The sequence below is a fragment of the Puma concolor genome, chromosome A1, assembly GCF_028749965.1.
Source record: "Puma concolor isolate L17-30 chromosome A1, mPumCon1.1.hap2, whole genome shotgun sequence".
In the NCBI taxonomy this organism is placed as follows: domain Eukaryota; kingdom Metazoa; phylum Chordata; class Mammalia; order Carnivora; family Felidae; genus Puma; species Puma concolor.
In genome coordinates, this window is record NC_141667.1 from 16,270,101 (window position 1) to 16,294,099 (window position 23,999).

The following is a 23,999-nucleotide window of genomic DNA, read 5'->3' on the forward strand; positions in this document are numbered from 1 at the left end:
AGTGAGTAAAGGGAATGAATCAGTAACCAAAAACCTCTCAGTAAACTCTGGGACCAGATGGCTTCACTGGTACATCCTGCCAAATATTTGGGAAACTAAATATGAATGTATATATAATGTATATACAATGTATACACTGTGTGTTTAGATGGCTTGATGCATTCAGACATTATTTCTATTTCTATCTTTAGTGTATTTTAAAAATCTTGTACAAATTTTCCTGATATAAACACAATGAAAATAATCTTAATAGCATTATATATTAATAAAGTACCTACTAGTTGAATTGATGAGCTAGAATTATGGGATCGATGTTTTGGATATTTTTTTCACTTGGCTGATCAGCGGGGGTAGTACAAAACCTGTACAGGAGATCACTATCCTGTGGCCTAGACGCCCCTGTGCGGTTAGGTTTAAGGAAGGAACAAGGAAAAGAGAAGAGGCATAGAAAAATCTAGGGTTGTTACACTATTATCGGGAAGAGTGTTAGCAGAGAACAGAATTACTTTTTTTTTTATTTTATTTTTTTTAAATTTTTTTTTTCAACGTTTATTTATTTTTGGGACAGAGAGAGACAGAGCATGAACGGGGGAGGGGCAGAGAGAGAGGGAGACACAGAATCGGAAACAGGCTCCAGGCTCCGAGCCATCAGCCCAGAGCCGGACGCGGGGCTCGAACTCACAGACCGCGAGATCGTGACCTGGCTGAAGTCGGACGCTTAACCGACTGCGCCACCCAGGCGCCCCGAGAACAGAATTTCTTAATGTACTGCCCTGCCAAGTCAATCAATGGCTAAATCCCATCCAGTGAAGAAACTTGCAAGACTGAGGAGGTAGGTGTGCGGTACAATGGAACAAAACATCTGGTTTCCTTCTTCTACAATCTCAATACCTGCAGTAAATACTGAACAGATGGTACGTAGCTATCATTAAAAAAAAATGAGTTTTCAGGAGGACAACAATATTTTTATTTTGTGTTTGAACGGACTACTTTACAACCTGATTTGATTTATATATGAAAAGAAAGATGATCGATCACTTCTAACCACATAAGTGGAGGATACTGGTTAGTAAGGCATAGTATATGCTATTTCTGTGCAGCCATTCTGTTCAGATTATTTAATTCAATTATGATGAGATATAAATAATATTTCCAATAATGTTCTTGTTCAGAAAGAAAAATATGGCATAACTTTTATGGATATTAGTTGGGCTTCTAATCTTTAATAACTAGGAATATGGAAGCCTGAGAAAAGATTAAAAGCTCATAAATCTGGATGCGAAAGGGAAAAGTTTATCTCATTTTAATATCACATTAGCTATACATATAATTTTATGTTCCAATTGGATGGTATACATTCTTTTATTTTCTCTATATCTGAAGTATGGAAAATGATACATTAATCAAAAAGTCTAAAACAGTAGCAAAATTGCCACATCATTCAATAAGAAAAACAACTTTTTCTCTTTTTTTTAATTTTTTTGCATGTTTTTATTTATTTTTGAGACAGAGAGAGAGCATGAGCAGGGCAGGGGCACAGAGAGAGGGAGACACAGAATCCGAAGCAGGCTCCAGGCTCTGAGCTGTCAGCACAGAGCCCTACATGGGGCTCCAACTCACAAACTGTGAGATCATGACCTGAGCTGAAGTCGGACGCTTAACTGACGGAGCCACCCAGGTTCCCCAACTTTTTCTTTTTCTTTTTAATAAACAGATTCTAGTTGTTGAATATTCTACTCATTGAAATGAGTTTTAAAAAATTGCATTTTGGGATAAACTTTCCTTCTGCAAGCCATTATTCTCAAGAGCCATGTGCATGCTTATTCATGTAGTCAACAATAAATAAAGGCGATGCATTTAATTAATGGTTCTGGTGAGCTGCTTTAAAGTCATTTCAGAATATTCTCACATTTGGATAGGGCTGATTTTTGAAATAAAGTAAATACATACCTAGGTAACGAAAAAGTATAATCATATTGAGTAGGCATCAGATCTAAATGTCAAAATGCAATTTTCTATGTTACTTCCAAACCAACCAATTAAAATATATATCATTCACATAACATACCACCATGCTAGTATGACATATAAGATAAATGAATTATGTGATGTTTGCCCTCAAGCAGTTTGTAGAACTCCTAGGCCATAAAGAAAAAAAAAGTGGAAGAATGATAATTAATGGAAAAGAGAAGAATTGCAATCAGAACCACCATAAGCCAAATAAACCAGATTAAGGATAATGCCCAGTGCTAGTCACTGGAATACAGAAAATTTGACTATTAGACACGTTCATGATGAAATGATAGAATGGGAATCAGACTGGAGAAGGAATGTCCAACCATGACTTTCGGCTTTCTGACTTTGATGGAATCATAGTGCTGTCAATGATATAAATAGAAAAATCTGAAGATTAACTGCTAGAACACAAATGGTGAAGACCCATGTTCTACCGAGGGCCTTCTCTACACTTGACACTGTGCTGTGCTAGAAACATAACATTTTAATCCTCTCAGTTAGTGCTGTGCAATTTTATAAATAGAAAATTAAATAATGTGCCTGTGGTGCTACAAATATTAATGTAATCAAGCTTCAAAACAATTTCTGACTCATTCGAAATCTCACACTCTTTATACAACATCCTGTTGGTCTCAGAGAAGTAAAAGAAGGCATAATACGTTATTGTTTTTATTATAAGAAAAATCAATACTGTTAGATCCACGAAGAGGGGTCCTAAATCGTTTGTAAATTAGGACCTTGTTATAGTAACGTAAGTCAAGATCTAGTATTGTAAATCTAATAGTGTTACATACCTAATAAGTTTGAAGGAAAGAACAGGAAAGCATGGCAGAAGTCTGTCCATTATTGGAAATAAAAGATCAGATCAGAAGTTAAGGGTCAGTGCTAAGATACACGGAGTCATAAAATTAGGAGTGAGGACCATGAAAGTCGATGAGCTGAACAAGGAATACATAGAAGCAAATGGCCATTAAAAGAGCATTGGGGATGCCTACAGATGCAAAGTGGCAAGAAGAAAAGTGAGGCAGAAAAGCAAATCAATAAATAAACAATAAAAATATATACTAGAAATTATAAAAAAAATATTTCCCTAAAACCTACAGACATTGTCATGTCCGGTAGTTTTTAAATTTAGAATAAATATAAATTTGGATATTTGAAGTTTATCAATTAAATAGAATGTCCTTTTGTTCCAAGGCATATGTTAAGTATATTATACTTTTGCATAGCATTTTTAAAATTTTAAAATCACATAGGAAAAGGTGATTAAAACTTTAAAATATAATCAGGTTAATTGGTATATAATACAATAAACCCTCTAACTATCTCAAATATTTGAAACTAATCCCATATTACTTTCTATTTTAAAAGTCTATGTGGTTTTGTGGATAAATGATGCCAACTGCGAAAGATCTAACTGAATAAAAATGGAAATGCTAAGCTCATTAGTCTCATGGGATGCAGTTCATAACAGTATTTTAAAAAAATTCTTAGCAGGGAAAATAATTTTAATGTATTTATTTACACTTTAAAAATCACGCTTAAGCTGGAGACGTGTATTAGCACATGAAAAAGATTATTTGCTCATCCATGCAAGATCAATTTGGTATTTTAAATAATAATGAAAACAATCCAATTAGAATTTCTAGTGAAGATAACTTATTGATATATAGAGTTAAAACAGGCTTTTTCAAAAAAATATCAAATAATTAAGAATATTGAAACTGAATGACTGTTTTGCAGGAAAATAAAATAGCTTATTAAAATTTGTGGAATGCTCTCATCATATTCCATTTCTAACTGCCAGTGCATGTCTTCCTTACTTTTAGATTTTATTCTAAAAAATACATTTTACTATTTTTATTATGATTTTAATATGATGATTTTAACATGAATCAAATTAGAACAAAACATGTTTATTGAATAAATGCAACTCTCTCAGAACAAAAGGAAGTAAAATTTCTGACTCTGAGAATATATAATACAACAAATATCCAAAATGTTTGTTTCTAAGTAAATATTTTAAAAACAACCTTTTCCTAATATAATAATAACCACTAAGTCAGTATTTCACAACAGTGATTTGTAGTTTCTCATTCATCCAGAGCTGGTATCAGATTTTAATGATACACATTTCTTATGAATCTAATTAAAGAAAGATTAAAAATCCAATGTCCCTGGGGTGCCTGGGTGGCTCAGTCTGCTAAGTGTCTGACTTCGGCTCAGGTCATGATCTCACGGCCCCTGAGTTTGAGCCCTTCCTCCTCCAGCTCTGTGTTGACAGCTGGGAGCCTGGAGCCTGCTTTGGATTCTGTGTCTCTTCCTCTGTCTCTCTGCCCCTCCCCTGCTCATGCTCTATCTCTCTCTGTCTCAAAAATAAATAAAGGTTATTTTTTTTTAATCCAATGTCCCTAAAAAAGATTTTGTGGAAAAAGATATGAAATATATCATCGGAGCTTCCTTGCAAAGACAAGCATGGTGCAACTCTAAGGCTGTCCCCATTATGCCAATAAGCATTACAAAAATGAGAGAAGTGTTTAAGTTATTAAAAAAAATGCAAACATTTGCTTCCCATCATTGAAACTGCCATTCTTTCTTTGTCAATAACTATCTTTGTAGTAATTAACGAAAGATAGAAACAAAAGGTGATATTCTTCTTCTGTCCCAATGGTGGTGTTATCTACCAATGACATTTGAAGCCTGATTCATGTTCTAAATATGATAAACAAAATGGATAAGCTCATTTATTTTTCCCATGGCCTTTTGTTTCCTCATTCATAGATTATCCTCACAAGTTACAAAGCAGAATTTGTTTCTCTAGCATCTGAAATAAGTATACTTACTACATTGTATTTATTTTGCATTTTACCGTTTTACTTGAAGAACTGTTAAAGTACATAAAAAATATGTTCAGAGAATTTCAAAATTGCCAAATCTACACACTCAGAAAGCCTTTCAATTTCCAATCACTAAAACCCTGCATCTAATGCCTAAAATTTGTTTTCAAATGGCCATAAAGATAAAGATAGCTAGTTACCAATAATCAAATGGAAAAATAAAAACAACTGATGAATTCAGTTGTAGAACATGAATACTAATGCATTATTTTTTACTGTAGTTTTAAATATTTAAAAACAACATAGTTCAGGGAAGCACACAATGAAATATGTCTACATACCTGCCTGGTAGATTAAAATTAACAAGATTAAAAATAACAAGAATGACTTTCACACAATGATGTGGGAGTGTACATTAGTACAACCACTTTGGAAAAGCATTAGGCTCTCTCTTTTAATGTTGAACATAAGCTCACCCTACAACACAGCATTTCATTCCTAGTATACACCCGGTAAAAAGGCTACATATGTCCTCCAGATTTCAAACACAAGAATGTTCATAGCTGTATTATTTTTAATGGTAACTGGAACCAGCCAAATGTCCTTCAGCAGAATGGTGACTTACAGTATATTCATACAATGGAATAATCTACAATAAAATGAAAGAAAACTAATAAAGCCTACTGATTTAATCAACAAACAGATGATCTATACACAAGTAATGTTGAGAAGCTGAGTACAATCGAACCAAACTGTATGATTCACATTATATAAAGTGCACAGACAAAATTAATCAATGTTATAAGATGTCAGGAGGAAAAAAGGTTACATCTGGGGAAGAGAGAGGGACTGTGAAGGTATACAAGGAAGGTTTCTGGAAAGCGGGCAATACTCTTTTTTTTTTTACTGTGTTCAACTTGCAGTAATTTATCTGTAGGTGCATGACTTACACAGTATTTCCATGTGTACTTCAATTATTGTTCTTTTAAAGTTTACTTCTGACTTGTTTCAATTACAGTCAATGAATATATTTGTCTTATATTTTATGGAATATATTCTGGGTTATGTGCCAGGCAATATTTTAAACACTGGGGATCCAAAGATGAATGAAAAACAAGATCCTGGTTCAAGTAGGGTTTACATTTTAGATGGAGGTGAAAAAAAGAGATTAAATTTATTTAAAAAAATAGTTTTTGGGACGCCTGGGTGGCTCAGTCGGTTAAGCATCCGACTTCGGCTCAGGTCATGATCTTGCAGTTTGTGAGTTCAAGCCCCGCATCAGGCTCTGTGCTGATAGCTCAGAGCCTGGAGCCTGCTTTGGATTCTGTGTCTCCTCCTCTCTCTGCCCCTCCCATGTTCGTGCTCTTGTCTCTCTCTGTCTCTCAATAATAAATAAACGTTTATAAAATTAAAAAAAATAGTTTTGAAGAGCATAAGAAAAAGGCTATTAAAACAGATTACTACTTTAGGGAAAAGGGCATTATTTTTAATTGGATGAGATTAAATATGAAGGATAAAAGGACAGCCATAGAAAAATTGGAGAGAAGGACATATCAGACAAAAGGAATAACATGTTCAAACGCTTCAAGAAAGGTTTGACATATATGAAGATGGGAAGCATGATAGTATATAATTTGTCAGGAATAAGTAAGGATCAAGTTGGAGAGGGAGGTTGTATGAGGTCATATAGGACTTTAGAGGCCTTGACAAGAGCTTAAATAGTCTCAGTAAAATTGAGATTCATTGAAGGGTTTTGAAAGAGGACAACACCTATTGATTTATATTTTTAAGAAGTTACTGCTAGCTGGTATAGGGTAGAGAATTGAAGGACAGCATTTGCTGATGAAAGCAAATGAGAGGAAACCATCGCAGAAGAGGTCGTTGTGAATTGAATTAGCGTGATGCCAGCATATACGAAATACACCTATATAAAATATGTGTGAAATATATTTTAGGGGTACAATATATAGAACTGGGCATACTGAATATATAGAATTTTATCTGTTAGGAAGGTATGATACGAGGATGCAACCAGTTAAAAGGAGGAGTCAGAGTAGGTTGGTGGGAGGCGGGACCCTGAGAACAGGGTATGGAGAATAGCAGGAATGTCCTTTCACTAGAATTTGAGCAGAGAAAAGGAATTAGAATTTAGGTACCGGGTCATGTGTAGATTTGGTGGAGGTGACATGAGGTAGTAACTGTCCCATGATTTAGAAAGTTTATAACCGTTACAGGAGTCATGGTCATCAGCGTGAGATCCGGGGTCAAGGAGGTATGAAGTGTGGGTGGTGATGAAGTATAAAGCAGGGAAGAGGACAGGGCATGCTCCATTGTGATTCACCTACAATGAAGTGTGACCCATTGGGCAAGTCTGTGAACTTGTAGGACTTGACTGTACGCAAATGACGCTAATAACATCTTCCCAACATCTAGAAGTCCTAGAAAAGACTTCCAGTTAGCATGGCTAACTATGCACATACAAATAAATCACAAATGGTAATTTATATAATGATAAATGTAAATAAATCAATAAGCTAATTAAAATCTGAGTTTGAAGTACACATTAGTTTCTCCAATGTTTTCAGTATATCAAGTCTATATTCAATAAAAAATTCTGCTAAACTCATTTTTTTCCTCCAATGAAAAATATTTTGCCAAAATGTGCTATACTTGTATTTTGTAAAAATTGTTATTTTCTTAGGCAGTAATTTTTTTTAATGTTTATTTTTGAGAGAGAGAGAGAGAGAGAGAGAGAGAGCGAGTGCGGGGGAGGGGCAGAGAGAGAGGGAGACACAGAATCCTAAGCAAGTTCCAGGCTCTGAGCTGTCAGCACAGAGGCCAATGCAGGCCTTGAACTCACAAGCTGTGAGATCATGACCTGAGCTGAAGTCAGACACTTAACCAACTGAGCCATCCAGGCACCCCATCTTAGGCAGTAATTTTTTAATGAAAGGCAATAAGTGGGAGAAAAGTTAGTATGCAGAGAAATAGTATTCAGAGAAAAATTAGTATGCAGAAAAATAAATTATGGAATGTCCAGGAGAAATGTGCACTTTGATAAACATCGGAAACGTAAGCTCTCCATTAGTATTTACATAGAGCAGAAAGATCGATCACAATTGAACATGATCTGATGTGAAGGAATTGTTATTTTAAATAGTTCATGTCTTTTAGAAAATCCAACCCTTATAAAGAATACTTTTGTTGTTGGTATAGAGACATAAGTATTAGCGAACAATAAACTACTCTTGTAGAGTTTATTGATTAGAACCATCTTGCCTTTTCATTGAGTTAATCTGTTGCTTTTTCATTTTAAATGTTTGGCATTTCCTTTAGTGGAGAATGGGTATCATTTCCAGGATGCTGACAGAGTGTCCCAGTTTACTTCTTTCTGAAAGCCACAATTTTACACTCGGAAGAGTCAGCAATTCCACGATGCTAATACCAAATTTGTGTTAAAAATACCTTTTTGCATACACATGAAATCCTCCTTAGCACTGGACTGGAAATAGAGTGAGATGCTTTCTCAGAAAAACAAGCTATTCTCAACTGCTACCCATCTCCAGAATCACACAAGAGCGGCCTTCAAAGTTGGTGAGAACATTTCATCTGAAAGGGTGATTCATGCCTTGACTATTTCAAACCAGTGAGACATGTACTACTGATTGTCATTTCCTGAGTTCTTTTTATTATTCAAGTGAATAATAAGTGGATGCAAGTACATTTTGCCTAATGAAACTTCCAGAACTCTGTTTTAAAAACTCTGAGACAAATAATTTTAAATTTCATTTTACATCATGCATTTAATACATCCAGGGGGAAAAGTCTTTAGATATCATTGGCAATACAAAATGTCACGGATTTGGGCACCCTACGTAATTATAGGAAAAAGAGTTGAGAAAAAGATAATACATGGGGTGCCTGGGTGGCTCAGTCAGTTGAGTGTCTGCCTGTAGATTTCAGCTCATGTCACGGTCTCCTCTAGGGGTTTCGGGGGTAATGGACCAAGCCCATGCGCTGCGTGGGGCTCTGTGTTAGGTGCGATGTCTACTTAAGGGTCTCTCCCTCTAGTCCTAGCTACCACACCACTGACACTCTCTGTAAAATGATCATCATCATAATAATAATATATTCTGTGCATGCACATAAGTATCATATACCATATATTATTCTCTGTATATTTACATACATTTACATTCAGATAGCATGTGTGTGTGTGTGTGTGTGTGTGTGTGCGCGCGCGCGCGCACATGTATATACACACACACACACACACACACACAATCTGGAAAAATGACATAATTGATGACTGTCACCTGAAACATTTAAGGGAAGGCGTGTAGACTTAGTTTCTAGTATTTTGAAGGGTTTCAGAACAACAAAGGGCTATAACATCAGGGGCATTTTTAAAGTCACAAAAGGTGACTGGAGAAAGAGTTGCATGAGGACTGGAACACATTGAGGAGATTGGGATGATCAGAAGAATAAAGAATGGCAGAAGGAAGAAATAGGGTGTTTAGAAATAACAATAATACTAATAAAATAATTTTAAAAAGAGTTGAAAATAGGAAAACAGAAGAAGGAACTGTTGCTGTGGACTGACCTGTGTATCTCCAAATTTCCTACGTGGAAACCCTAACCCCCAGAGTGATGGTATTTGGAGAAGGGCCTTTGAGTAGGAAATTTGATTTAGATAAAGTCGTGACGGTGAGCGCTCATATGAGAATAGTTGACCTTATAAGAACAGACACCTGAGAGCTTACTCTCTGCCATATGAGGACACAGCGAATGGCCATCTGTAAGCAGGAAGAGAAAGGAGAGCGCTTGCCAGATAACTGAATTGGTCAGCACTTTAGTCTTGGACTTACCAGCCTCTAGAACTACGAGCAAAAAATTCCTATTGTTTAAGCCCCACAGTCCATGGAATTTTGTTGTGTCTGCCCAAGTTAACTAACACAGGAGCAAATAAAAATTTGGAGGGATAAGACTGAATGATGAAGGACAAAAGAGAAAAGATATGCAGTGTGGCAGGACATAAAGACAGAAGCAGGACTGAAAACAAATTAATCTTGAGACAATAAAGACAAGGAAGATTCAGACTGCTATTATTGATTTATAGAGAGCTTAGTGATCTAATTTTATGTAAAAAAATGTGTTGTACAGTAAAATCACATACTACATTTACATTAAGTAGAGAAAGGTCTATGTCCATATTATATCTCTATGCACATATATGTTCATGCATGATTTATAGATGTATACAGAAAGACTGATGGATAAAAGTTCTAATTTCAGGATACTTCAGCTGAGTAGGGGAGGAAGAAGGGGAAAGGTTGGTTGTTAATCTTACCAGTCTACTTGTTATACTGAGCACCTACCATTTAAGGAATTACTAGAAAGAATATAAATCAGAAAAGCAAACATTTAAGAGGAAAATGAAATGTCACTTGATTAGGTGCCAGGGACGGACACGTGATCCAGAGTAGGTTCTGCCCCTGGGTGGCCAGCCAGGGGCTTTGAGAGCAAATCACAGAACTCAGATCACGAATGTGGAAGCTCAGATCAACAATTTTTTTCCAGTGCTTGCAATATTACCAGACAGCTAGATTAGGGGAGACTGGTGTGTGTTACTCATTTGTCTTCTCTTCCTGCTCTGTGAAGATTCATGTGCAGGTGGGCAGGTCAATCGTCACTATTAGAACCACAGGCTGAATAGGGTAACCAGGTAAGAGCAAATGATATGTCTGGGACATTTCAAAGACTGAACAAAAATTGTAATTAGCCACTTACTACTAGAAGATATGCTTTACTCCATTCTTTTCATTTTTATGCATTTGAAATATGCTCAACATTTTTCTGTGAACATTCTCACGAATGTTATGCTTTAAACATGAGGAAGAGCCATTCAGAATGGGAGGCTAAGTAACTTTTTCCCTACTTAAGAGTCATTTCATTCACTTATTTAAAAAATAGATCAGTAAAAAAACACAGATTTCCATATTCTCATTCTAAATCCATATTTGTTAGTCATACCAGGTTAAATCTTTATACCCTCTAAGCTATGGAATGGCCTATCATGGTGAAGTTTGCTTTTTATAAAATGGTATTGCTCGGGGTGCCTGGGTGGCGCAGTCGGTTAAGCGTCCGACTTCAGCCAGGTCACGATCTCGCGGTCCGTGAGTTCGAGCCCCGCGTCAGGCTCTGGGCTGATGGCTCGGAGCCTGGAGCCTGTTTCCGATTCTGTGTCTCCCTCTCTCTCTGCCCCTCCCCTGTTCATGCTCTGTCTCTCTCTGGCCCAAAAATAAATAAAAAAACGTTGAAAAAAAATTAAAAAAAAATGGTATTGCTCAAAAGTTGAATATTTCCTACTATAAAAGTAAAAAAAAGCGGGGGGGGGAGGTGGTTTACTTTGCTAAACATTCCATTTTTTTTTACTTAATTTGTAAATTGCTGTTTGTATTGTTACATAAATGAGTAAACTACCTAAAAGAGCTGTACAAAAAATTTGACACTCTTTAAATCATATTTGGACACAGGAACCAAAAGTCCAGTAGACTCCTATTAACAGAAGTACAATGTACTTTTTGGGGACAATAAAGTACACATTAGGTAAGATACATTGTTTTCTTCAATTAGGGGTAATTATACTTTGCATTCTGCTTTAAAAAACATCCTTGGGGGCGCCTGGGTGGCTCAGTCAGTTAAGCGTCCGACTTCAGCTCAGGTCACAATCTCATGGTCCGTGAGTTGGAGCCCCGCGTCGGGCTCTGGGCTGATGGCCCAGAGCCTGGAGCCTGCTTCCGATTCTGTGTCTCCCTCTCTCTCTGCTCCTCCCCCGTTCATGCTCTGTCTCTCTCTGTCTCAAAAATAAATAAACTTTAAAAAAAAATTTAAAAAAACATCCTTCAGGTTTGATAGGATTTTTTGCAACAATTTATAATGTTGAGCAATATAACAATCTCTGGTTAATGGTATCGTTATTATATACTCCACAATATTCTATACCTTTATTCTCAGAAAATTCAAATGATTTATTTATAAAAGGCAAAACTTAAAACACCTCCTTAGGCTTGCTATATCAGTTTCCCATTGCTTCTGCACAAAATACCATGATTTTAGTGGCTTCCAACATTACAAAGTTATTATCTTATAATTCTACAGGTCAGAAGTCTGAAATGAGTCATAACTGCCCTAAAATAAAAGTGTCAGTGTGGCTACATTCCTTCCTAAAGGCTCCAGGGGAGAACCCTTGCCTTCTTCCACATTCTAGCAGCTTCCCATATCGCACTTAGTGCTCTGCCCTCTTCCTCTGTATCCCTGGCCAGCAATTGGAATTCTTCGCAAATGTCATCATCTGTCCTCCCTTACGCCTCCCTTTTCTACTTCCTTTTATTGTTATTATTATTTGGGGGGAGGGGCAAAGAGAGAGGGAGAGAGAGAATCCTAAGCAGGCTCCATGCCTAGTGTGGAGCCAAATGTGGGGCTTCATTTCATGACCGTGAGATCATGACATGAGCCCAAATCAAGAATGGGATGCCTCTAATTGACTGAGCCACCCAGGCGCCCCCCTTTTCCACTTGTAGTACCCTGTGATTACAGTGGGCCTCCCCGGATAATCCAGGATCATCTCCCCATTTTAGATTAGCTGATTAACACACTCAATTCCATCTACATCCTTCTTTTTTTAAGTTTATTTATTTATTTTGGGAGAGCACTGCATGCAAATGGGAGTGAGGCAGAGAGAGAGAGAGGGAGAGAATCCCAAGCAGGCTCTGCACTGCTTGGAAGTGCCGGGCCTGGGGCTGGAATTCACAAACCATGAGATCAAGACCTGAGCCAAAATCAAGGGTCAGAGGCTTAGCCCACTGAGCCACCCAGGTGCCTCCCCATCTACATTCTTAATCTTCCTCTGTCATCTAACATATTCACAGGATCCAGGAATTAGGACTGAGTATCTTTGGGAACCGTTATTCTGCCCACCACATTAGCCTTCCACGTGGCCACACACAACACTTATACAATTTTTTATATTGTTCAGGGTATTATTGTAACTTCCCTCATAAAACTGACTTTCCAAAGTTAAAGCACTTCATTTACCTGAGATTATAAACATTTTAAGTGAAGCTTTGTTGATAAAGTGCTAGTTAATCAAGCTGATTATCTGTTAGATTAAGAAAAAGAAGTGGCTCCCCTGAGTGGCTCAGCTGGTTAAGCATTCAAATTTGACTCTGGTCATGATCTCACGGCTCCTGAGTTCGAGCCCCCCCCCACCCCCCGTTGGGTTGTGCTGACAGATTCTGTGTCTCCCCTTTTTGCCCCTTCCCTGCTCATTTTATGTATCTCTCTCTCTTTCTCAGTCTCAAAAATAAATAAACATTAAAAATATTAATAAAAAAAGGGGCAACTGGGTGGCTCATTCGGTTAAGCATCTGACTCTTGGTTTCAGCTCAGGTCATGATCTCAAGGTTCATGGGTTCGAGCCCTGCTTCAGGCTCTGTGCTGATAGTATGGAACCTGATAGGGATTCTGTCTCCCTCTCTCTCTGCTCTCCCCCTGCTTGCTCTCCACCCATCTCTCTCTCTCTCTCTCTCTCTCTCTCTCAAAAATAAACAAGCATTAAAATTTAAAAAAAAAATAAAAGCAGAATGTTATTAGTTGTGTGTGTATGCACATGTGTTCATATGCATGAATCTTAGAATAGTTGATGAAAAAAAGCTTTACTGTTGTGAGCATCATTGATAAAAATATACTAATATAAAAATCTTGCATATTTGCTCCAAGATAAGTTTCATTATTTGATAGTCACCTTAAACTTGCAGCTACAACTGTACATTCATATCTGGGTTCTTTATACAGCTCAACTGCACTTCAAAGGCTGGGCATAAATCACAAGCAGGATATGAATGTAAAAACATACAGTTCCTTAATTGGAATATTGGCTATAGGAAATTTCATCTACTTTTTTTTTTTAATTTTTTTTTCAACGTTTATTTATTTTTGGGACAGAGAGAGACAGAGCATGAACGGGGGAGGGGCAGAGAGAGAGGGAGACACAGAATCTGAAACAGGCTCCAGGCTCTGAGCCATCAGCCCAGAGCCTGACGCGGGGCTTGAACCCACGGACCGCGAGATCGTGACCTGGCTGAAGTCGGACGCTTAACCCACTGCGCCACCCAGGCGCCCCTCATCTACTTTTTAAAATACTTACAGAATAAAAAATATAGAATAATTTGTAGAATTATTTGTAGAATAATTTTGGGTTGGAAAAAAGCAAAAGATTCAGTCATTAGTAAATTATATATATTTATATTACACATTTGTCAGATCTAAAAGGCAATAATTGTAGGGGCACCTTGGTAGGTCAGTCGGGTAAGTGAGCAGCTTCAGCTCAGGTCATGATCTCACGGTTTGTGGGTTCAAGCCCTGCATCAGGCTCTGCGCTGACAGCTCAGAGCCTGGAGCCTGCTTTGAGTTCTGTGTCTCCCTCACTCTCTGCCCTTTCCTTGCTCCCACTCTGTCTCTCTCAAAAATAAATATTTTAAAAAATTTTAGGGGCGCCTGGGTGGCGCAGTGGGTTGAGCGTCCGTCTTCAGCCAGGTCACGATCTCGCGGTCCTTGAGTTCGAGCCCCGCGTCGGGCTCTGGGCTGATGGCTCGGAGCCTGGAGCCTGTTTCCGATTCTGTGTCTCCCTCTCTCTCTGCCCCTCCCCCGTTCATGCTCTGTCTCTCTCTGTCCCAAAAATAAATAAAAAACGTTGAAAAAAAAATTAAAAAAAAAAATTTAAAAAGCAACTATAATGAATAAAGTCCTTCAAAGATGAACATTTTTAATTAAGGAAATTACTTCTTAAAACTTATAAATAAAATGTCCAAAATGCATATGTTTATATGTTTTTGGGAGTTTCCATTTCCATAATATAAGAGGTTCTTCAAGACGGCCTCTTCCTTGAAATCCATCATCACTCGTGGAGTTTCTTCCTCCCTCTTCAGCTTCTGCTTCTCAACCTGGTGTTCTGGTGTTTCTTTATTTCCCATCCAATCTGCGTCAGGTTGCCTCAGGTTCTGGCCTTGTGATTTACCTCTTTTCATTCATATCCATTCATATCCACTCCCTTCATTTTAAATGCAGTCTGTGGAGGGTGGCTCCTGATTTCCCACTGGCAGCTATGGATAGCTCTCCCGAACCCCACATTTGTGTATTCAGCAGACTCCACACCCTACTTAGACATTTCTATCTAAAAATATACATAGTTCTTCATATCTAACTGCCTGTCCCCCTTCCCCTGCCAAACTTTGTGCAGCTCAATTCTTTCCCTTCTTAGAGATAGGAACTACATTCTCTCTCTTTTTTTTTTTTTGTTATGCTTATTTAAATAATCTCTATTATTCAAAGCCCTGTGGGGTTTGAACTCATGAACCTGAGATCAAGAGTCACAAGCTCTTCCAACTGAACCAGTCAGGTGCCCCAGCAACTACATCCTTCTAATTGTGCAAAATGCAGCAAACAAAATTTATCCTTTACCCTCACTGTCCCCCACTTCCCCTAATATCCTATACAATGTCAAGTCCTGGTAGCTTTAATTTCAAGATACACCTGTTTTCCCCACCTCCACTGCTTTCTCTCTCCTACAAGTCGCCATCTTTTCTCCTCCAAATTTTGAAATAATTCTACAACTGGCCTCTCTGTTTCTGTCTAGTTGCAACCATGTGGCCGGAGTTCTTTGTTGAAATATAGCGGATTAGTCACCTTAATCCCATCTGTATTCTTCATCTTCCTTTACTACCTAACATAACAGATATCAAATTAAGTCATTTCTCTGATCAGAAATATCTAAGACTACCCCAAATCTCCTAGGAAAAAATACAAAGTCTATGTACTAATCTACAGAATCTATACACAATCTGGTTTCCATGATCTCTTTTTTTTATTTTTTAATGTTTCTTTATTTTTGAGAGAGAGACAGAGACAGAATGTGAGCTGGGGAGGGGCAGAGAGAGAAGGAGACACAGGATTTGAAGCTGCTCCAGGCTCTGAGCTGTCAGCACAGAGACTGATGTGGAACTCAAACCACAAACCATGAGATCATGATCTGAGCCAAAGTCGGACACTTAACCGACTGAGCCACCCAGGCGCCCCATGGTGATCTCTTAATGGTATCTCCTTCTATGCTCCATTTCTGTTACTTCATGCCAGCTCTTCTAGCCTTCTTGTTATTCTTCTCTGGGCCCTGAATGTTTCTCCCCACTTCTGTACTTGCTTTCCCCCCGCCCCTGGGGGGTTATCAGATATCAATACTGCCCATAACCATACTTCCCCCAAGGCTTTATTCAAAGTCATCTTCTTAGTGAGGGCTTATAAAGCCATAAAAGCCAAAATATAAACTGCCATTTATTTCTCCTAAACTTTTATTCCACATCCCACTTTTATTTCCCCCCTTAATAATGGTATTTTCAACAATATATTATTTCCCTTGTAAAACATCCCTCTTCTAAAATAGAATGCAACCTCCATAAATGAATTTAACATTTAATACAGTAAAATATAATCTAGTATTTAACATGACTATTTTTACTTTAAAAACATGATAAATCATCTTAAAAGTAGAATTTCAATTACCAGAATTGAAAATCTTACTGAATAATCTTTTGGATTATACAACCAATCAGCCAATAAACAGGTTCTCTATAAAAGCAACAAAATTGCATGAAGCTAAAATAATCTGTTTATATTTTCATGGTTCATTTAATGATATCACAGGAAGGCTAAAGATACTAATTACACATGTTTAAATATATAAATAGTACAGAAAAATTGGAAGATACACATTTTGTCTCAATACATTATCCAACTCAATGGTTGTAGGTTAAGTGTCTGACTTGATTTTGGCTCAGGTCATGATGTCACAGTTCATGAGATAGAGCCCCAATGGGAGGCCCCACTGTCACTCTCTATTGCTCAAAATAAATAAACTTAAAAAAATCAAAATATAAATAAATTATAAAATTTTGTATTGAGTTTAATATTCAGTTTCCATCAATTTGTCATTTTGTGATTGATCTGAATTCTTAAGCTTAACTTCTTGAATGATTTCTTAATTTTTTAATACTTTGTATTGTTTCCTATTGGTTTATTCCCACAATTGGCATGTAAGGAAGTCCGCCTTTTCCCGCCACTGGCCATGGACTGAAAGTTGCTTTTCAAAGTTGGTATATTAATTTTCACTTCCACAAGGGATAACTATAAATAAGATTTTTATCACACCTTTGCATCTTGGTTTCAAGACGGTTGGTATCAAAAATTATTTGTATTATGATGATCCAATAGGTTAAAATGGCATTGAGCCTTCATTTAAATCCCACTGATGACTGTGAGGTTAACCCAGACAGATATTTTTATTTAAAATACTTGTGGTATCAGGTAGACTGAAAATAACTGGGTCAAGTGAAATTGCCAGTCACACCAGATTGTGCATAGTTATATAGAAATCATATATATTGTCCCAAGGGCATAAATATAATGACAATAAAAATCTATTTGAAGATCCTTATGATCACAGAAACAGAAGTAAAATGGAAAGGATAGTTGAATTCCTTTTCTGTCAGTGGAGGTACCTGCAAAGTCCAAATTCATTTTACTGGCAATTCATCTATTACATCCCATTCACTGTGAGTGAAATATTAGATAAGGCATAGTCTAAGGGAGCTCAGTTAAGTGAAATAGTTGCTTTATTCGATATTTCACTCAAATACGTGTAGGGATTGAGCTCTGTTCATTTTATTCTCAGATTGCCAAGAAGTTTCCTAAATTGATGTAGCCACAGTGTAGAAGTGTACATATCAGAATTTTCTGGAATCTACAGAAGCAACATCCAGACATATCAGGATACACTACAGTGAATATTCTTAAACCTGCTCTTACATTTCCCTGAAGCCCATTTCTTTTCCTGAAAATCTCTTCCAGGAACATATGCCACACTTAAAAGTCAAAACACTAACAGCAATGATAGAGATACTAAATTATTTACTTTGTTTTGGCCTTCTCTTTACTATTAAAAAATTATAATAGAGGATTACTTAAATGAATGATAATAATCCATACAATCATATGCGATAGTCAAAATGTATACTCTCGCTATGGCAGGGACGTCAACCAATGTGAAATCACCCTGATCTAATAAGAAGAGGAAGCTGTACACAAACGTGTGTCCCTAACATTGAACTAGAGTTAAATGCCAGATTTGTGCATAATGGTCTACTGGATTCTTGCTAAATATTCATGAATTCTCTATAAACGCACATGGAACAGTGAACACACTATAAAATTAGTTGGGTATAATATTGAGCTGTGTTTATTGTATCTGTATGCATATGCTTATATGAATGCATACATCTGTGAGTAAATGCATCTTTAAATTTAAATCTCTATTTTAGAATTATATGTAGATATCCACATGATCCATTCATTAAAAATCACTTTGAAAATATATACCAAATTGGTAGTAACTGTTAAATGGATTTTATTGAAGAGTAAAGTTCAAGATGCATTCTAGATTTCACATTTCTGTATTTTTAAACAAATTATAAATGTAGATAATATGGGGAAAGATGGAAATGAGACAATAAGGAGGTTTGTCTATAACTTAAATCACATTTCAAAATGAAGATGTTTTATTTCATCCATAAAAAAATAAGAATACTGACATTTGTACAAATGAGCAAAGGGGAGGGGGAGAGGGAGAGGGAGAGGGAGAGGGAGAGGGAGAGGGAGAGGGAGAGGGAGAGGGAGAGGGAGAGAGGGAGGGAGGGAGGGAGGGAGAGAGGGAGGGAGGGAGGGAGGGAGAGAGGGAGAGAGAGAGAGAGAGAGAGAGAGAGAGAGAGAGAGAGAGAGAAGCCAAGAAACAGACTGTTAATTATAGAGAACAGACTGATGGTTACCAGAGGGGCAGAGGTGGGGGGATCGGTTAAATACGTGATGGTGATTAAGGAGTGCCCTAGTAATGAGCACCGGGTGTTGAATCAACACTATATTGTACTATACTGTACACCTGAAACTAATATTACACTGTATGTTAACTAACTGGAATTGAAATAACAAAACAAAAATACTGCCATTTTTTACAGATAATCTTTAACCACAATAGCTGGAAGATTTAGCATGATGAGTCAATTCTCGTCAAACAAATCATCAAAGACATTGAACCTATGATAATTTACTAAGGTTGGTACAGATCTTTATAGACTGCAACCCATTTTAACACCTTGTATTATTTGATTCTCATGCCTATTCGTATCTCCTTTTGCAGATGAGGAAAAAATGGCCTATATACAAGGAACATTAACACAAGTAATCAAGGTCAGGATCAAGTTCTTCTATGTCTCCAAATCATTAAGCTCAATATTTTTTTATTGTGCCACACATCACCACCTATTAAGAACTATGCTTTTAAAGTCAAAATGTTTTCCTTTTACTTCTGGACACTTCTAACATTATAAACTACTCCAAGCACATGGAATTACTAGACTGAATACCCACTCCTGACATTCCAAACATATACATACTCCAAAAAAAATAATAATAATAATAATAAGCAAAAGCCATTATAGAAGAGAAAGAATCAGTATCTTGAATTTACTTATAATTTATATTAAAGGCTCATATGAAAAAAAAATAAGTGAAATGTGCCTCAACCTCCACATGTACATTTGCTTTTTCTCATTTTGTATTTTCTTTTGTTCCTACAAATGATAGCATATGATAACACAGCCCAATCTTTCAATTTATAGAAAAAGTAATACTGCTAACACAAACTTCCACAGTTCATGTTAGGGACTTAATGAAACACCTAAAATTTGAAATCCATCCCAAGCAAGAGAAGAGGAATCATCACAGAGCATCCAAAATGAACTATACATGGGCAGTTGTCCACTCAAACCATATATTGTATGACCTTTTTCTGCACACAGTCTTTAGGTTTTTCTACAGCAGTGCTTTTCAACGAGACAGGGGTGCAAGTCGCCCCCCCCCCCAAGGAAATAGTTAACAATGCCTGCAGATATTTTTGGTTGTCACGATCTGGAGATGCTGCTACTGGCATTGTGTGGGTAGAAAACAGGGATGCTGCTTGGCATCCTACAAAACACAGGACAGCCTCCCTAACCCATAAGAATTATACAGCCTACCATATCAACACCAAGGTTCAGAACCCCTTCCCTAGCGGCTCTTGGGTGGCTCAATTGGTTAAGCTTCCGACTTGGGCTCAGGTCATGATCTTGTGGTTCACAAGTTCGAGCCCTGGGTCAGGTTCTGTGCTGACAACTCAGAGCCTGGAGCCTGCTTAGGATCCTGTGTCTCCCTCCCTCTCTGCCCCTCCCCTACTCGTGTTCTCTCAATAATAAACATTTAAAAAATTTCATAAAAGACTTTACCTAAAATATAGTTCTGTAGGCATGTATACTGCAACTATATGAACGGCAGATATTATGCAAATTAAAAAGTTTGAAATCCTCCACTTATTAAAATAAAAAAAGCAAAACAGCATCTCACATACTTGCAGTCTTTAATCTCTCAATTTTTCTTCTAACTTTTCACTCAACTACACTGTATCGAATACAGGGATTTGAGATCAGTAAACCTTTTTTAGGTCAATAAGTTCAATATGTTTTATCCTAAATCTATTGAAAAGTATATGCACGTCCAGATTCTAAAGGATGATTATATCAGGTTGCAAATATCTCAGGTTTACTTCAAATTTCTAATCATCAACAAGACAAATACAGGACACGTGCGAGATACACGCTGTGGGAGTGTAGTTTGTATTCATCAGACCACAAAAATCAACATGAAGCACAATAACGATATTTACATAGGTCAATAAAAAGCACCATATATTTACTATATATAGCACTCTTCGTCTAAAGAATTTATGAAGTTGGGCTGACTCATTCATTCTCATGATTCCATTTTTTCCATCTGAAATAGAGCATCAGGAGGAATAATTTCCAATTGCCCAATGTACAGATTTTATTCAAGCACCAGTTGGTATTGACTACGTTTGCAACTGTGATAGCCAATTATATTCAACATGCACTAGACAGAGTTATAGCTAGAGTTTCCCAGCTCTTACCTTCTTTCTACTATCATATTTTCCTTTACTATTGGGTAATCTTCAGTTGGACATTTCTGTGGCATCTAAAAGAGTGAATCCTCATTTTCTACCTCTCACTCTTGGCAGGAAATCAGACTTCACCATTGGCATCATTTTTGTTTTTTTTTGTTTTTGTTTTTGTTTTTGTTTTTTTTGTTTTGTTTTTTTTTTTTTTTTTGTCTTTTCCTTTCTTACGTTAGCTATGTCTGTGAAAATCATCAGTATTATGGTTTATAAAATACTTATCCAACAAGGCATTAAATGAATGTGTTATTAAGAGAATGAGTGGGCTGACCTACACTAGGTTAATTAATTATCAAGAAACCCAGAATTAACTATCTAACCGGAGGCTGGAAAGAAACCAGGATCATGATTGGTGCTTGGACCGGCGTGTTAGAGCACAGAACTAATTCTCTACCAGGATCGTATCCTGCGTTCCCCTCCCACATCAAGCCAGATACACCAGAGATCTAATCTGGACTTCAAACTCTTGATTTAGAATATTTTCTGCAGTAAGACAAGTCCACTAAAATAAAAGAGAACCGTTACTGCATAAGGGAAGCCCCCTGCTTTGAGAAATCTGTGGGTGATCTCAGAGTGGAAAATAAAGGTTCCAAAACATTGTCAGAGCTTAAGGTTATTTTATTTATGTGTTTGTTTATTTATTTATTTTACTTATTTTTTTTTTTTTTGGCTACACAATAAAATCTCTGATCTGTCTCTCTCAGCTCAAAGCAGTGATGCCATCACCTGAACGAACAGAAGACCATAATAATTTTAGCTAAGAATTTTATTTCAGGATTTCTTGATATCTAGAAGGGAAATAGCAAGGAGCATGTACTCTTGATTAATCTGAAAGTTCATTAAGTACCACAGGATTGATATAAGGAAATACTGTAACAACCAGCCAATAAAATTGTATATTTTCACCTGTTACATGACAGGTTTGCTCAGTTCCACATCTGCACGTACAACACACACACACACACACACACACACACACACACACACACAGGCATATAAACATGCATAAGGCACAACTTTACCTTGATTTTTAGACGCAAACATTAATAGATATCAGTGTTATTCCCACAGGTTCAAGAAGTTAAGAAGGGTGAATGAATCAGAGTTAGCAACCATAAGGGCATATACTAAATAAAGTGTGCTGCTAATCACAGGAGCCTACCTGATTCCTTTTTATGCATCATTTATAGTGCCCTTTAAAAGAAGTAAAAGTTTCATCTTAAGCGTTGTTAATAAGCACTTACGGAAGCAATTCAGGGGAAAATAAAGAAGAATGAAAGAGAGAAAAAAGAAATGAGCGTTGCTCTCCTGCAGCTTCAGACCTCAGCTCTCACGAAATTTTAGAGGATATTGGCAAGGCAACAATTAAAAAGCACCACCAAAATTCCAGTTGCGACGTCCCTGTTTCTATTCTGACAATGCTCCCCCTCACTTTCACAGTTAGACATACGTGACGGCTCAATTTGAGGCCATCACTACTCAAAGGTGCCTTGCGGACTCCTTCCAACTTCTTCGGGGGGCAGGGCGGACCACAGCACCATCCACCGAGAAACATAAACAGATACCCAGCCGGCTTCTTAAGACTCACATTCCATAGGCTCTACGGCAACATTCCTGGGTAAGAAAATTTCAAAAAAAAAAAAAAAAAAAAAAAAAAAAATGTATCCCAGCCCCAAGGTTTCCGATGCATCAGCCCCAACTTTCCCGCTCGCCCTAGATCCTGCGAAGCCAATCCGGGAGGAGCATCTCACCAAACACTGGTTTTGACTCAGAACCGGGTAAGCAGCCCCACTGCCCCCCCCCCAAAAAAAAAATAAATAAATAAAATGCAATAGATAGTAATGTCGCTACAGAGTAAAGTGTCGTCTACGGAAGCCTTACCTTGGCTGACTTGCCCCGACTGGCGGAAAGGAACTTAATTTACGAGCAGCAAAGAGGGGACTCCCCCCCGCGCTCAGGGCACAGCCACCTCGTCCTCGGAGAGCCCCAGCCTCGGCTCAGCGCTCCTGGAGCCCCGGGCTCCGCGGCTCCGGCTGCTGCAGCTCCCGAGCGCGCCTCTGATTGGCTGGCGGAGCCCGTCCGCCTGATGCTCTCCTCTGCCCGTCTCTCCTCCTTCCTCTCCTCCCCGCTCTCCGGCCGCTGCCTTTCCCTTCTGCTTCGGTCTCCTTCTCCCCCTCCCCCGCCCCCCCACATCGTGCAGCTTTGGGGCCGCGCAAATGGACACCCTTTAGAGCCCTCCCTGCAAGGTCAGGTGGAAAGCAATGCCCTTAATTAAAAATAAATAAATAAATAAATAAATAAACCCCTAGACCAACAGCAGCATCATTAGCATCACCGCTCTTGGGGTAAAAAGGAAAAAAAAAAAAAAAAAACCAGACAGGATTCCGAGAAGGTGTAGACCCTCCGTTCTCTGCGGGGAGGGGAAACTGGGGGGCGGGGAGGGGGTGTCGACAAGGGGTTTGACTATATCAGATGGCGTGGGAGTAGACGTTGGGAGGGACCCGGAGGAAAAGCAGCCAGGACAGGCACTGCTGTGGCAGGCGGGTAATAAATTTTCCTATTTCCGTGCAAAGTCGTCACAGCCTGCTAAACATTCAACTGCTGGCTCATTCATCAGTGATCCATAGTCCGGCGGTAGCCGTGAGATTTAGCTTGAGTGATGCCCTTTAATGCCTTACCCCAAAGTACTCGAGGCATGGACGGTTTATAGGAGATAGAGCGTTCCCTTGGAGGTCAGCATTCTATTTGGAAAGATAAATAGGAACTCCAGTGCCTCGCCTACCCCCTTTTGCCCGCACCAGGGAAACGCTCTCTCACACTTAAACTTCTCAACTCTTATCACTCCGGAGTAAATTAAAACGCTTTGTAAGGTACATAGATTTTGATAACAAGGATTCAGGCCCTGACTGGCGGTATTCAAAATTAATGTGAAATAGCTTCGGCACTTTCCCCCAGCGCAAATTCACCCACATCCACTC

The 23,999-nt window shown here is 38.0% G+C and overlaps 1 protein-coding gene across 5 annotated transcripts in view; it reads right to left on the reverse strand.

The window, feature by feature from the left end:
• Window positions 1-23,999, reverse strand: part of CDH18 (cadherin 18) — a 1,017,877-nt gene that overhangs the window by 479,340 nt on the left and 514,538 nt on the right. The window contains exon 1 of one of the 5 annotated variants that reach the window (XM_086676365.1): window positions 22,903-23,093. The exons of the other annotated variants lie outside the window; for them this stretch is intronic. The gene's annotated coding sequence lies outside the window, so the exon portion shown is untranslated. Of the gene's footprint in view, window positions 1-22,902; window positions 23,094-23,999 lie in introns of those variants that run through there. 5 annotated transcript variants of the gene reach the window in all.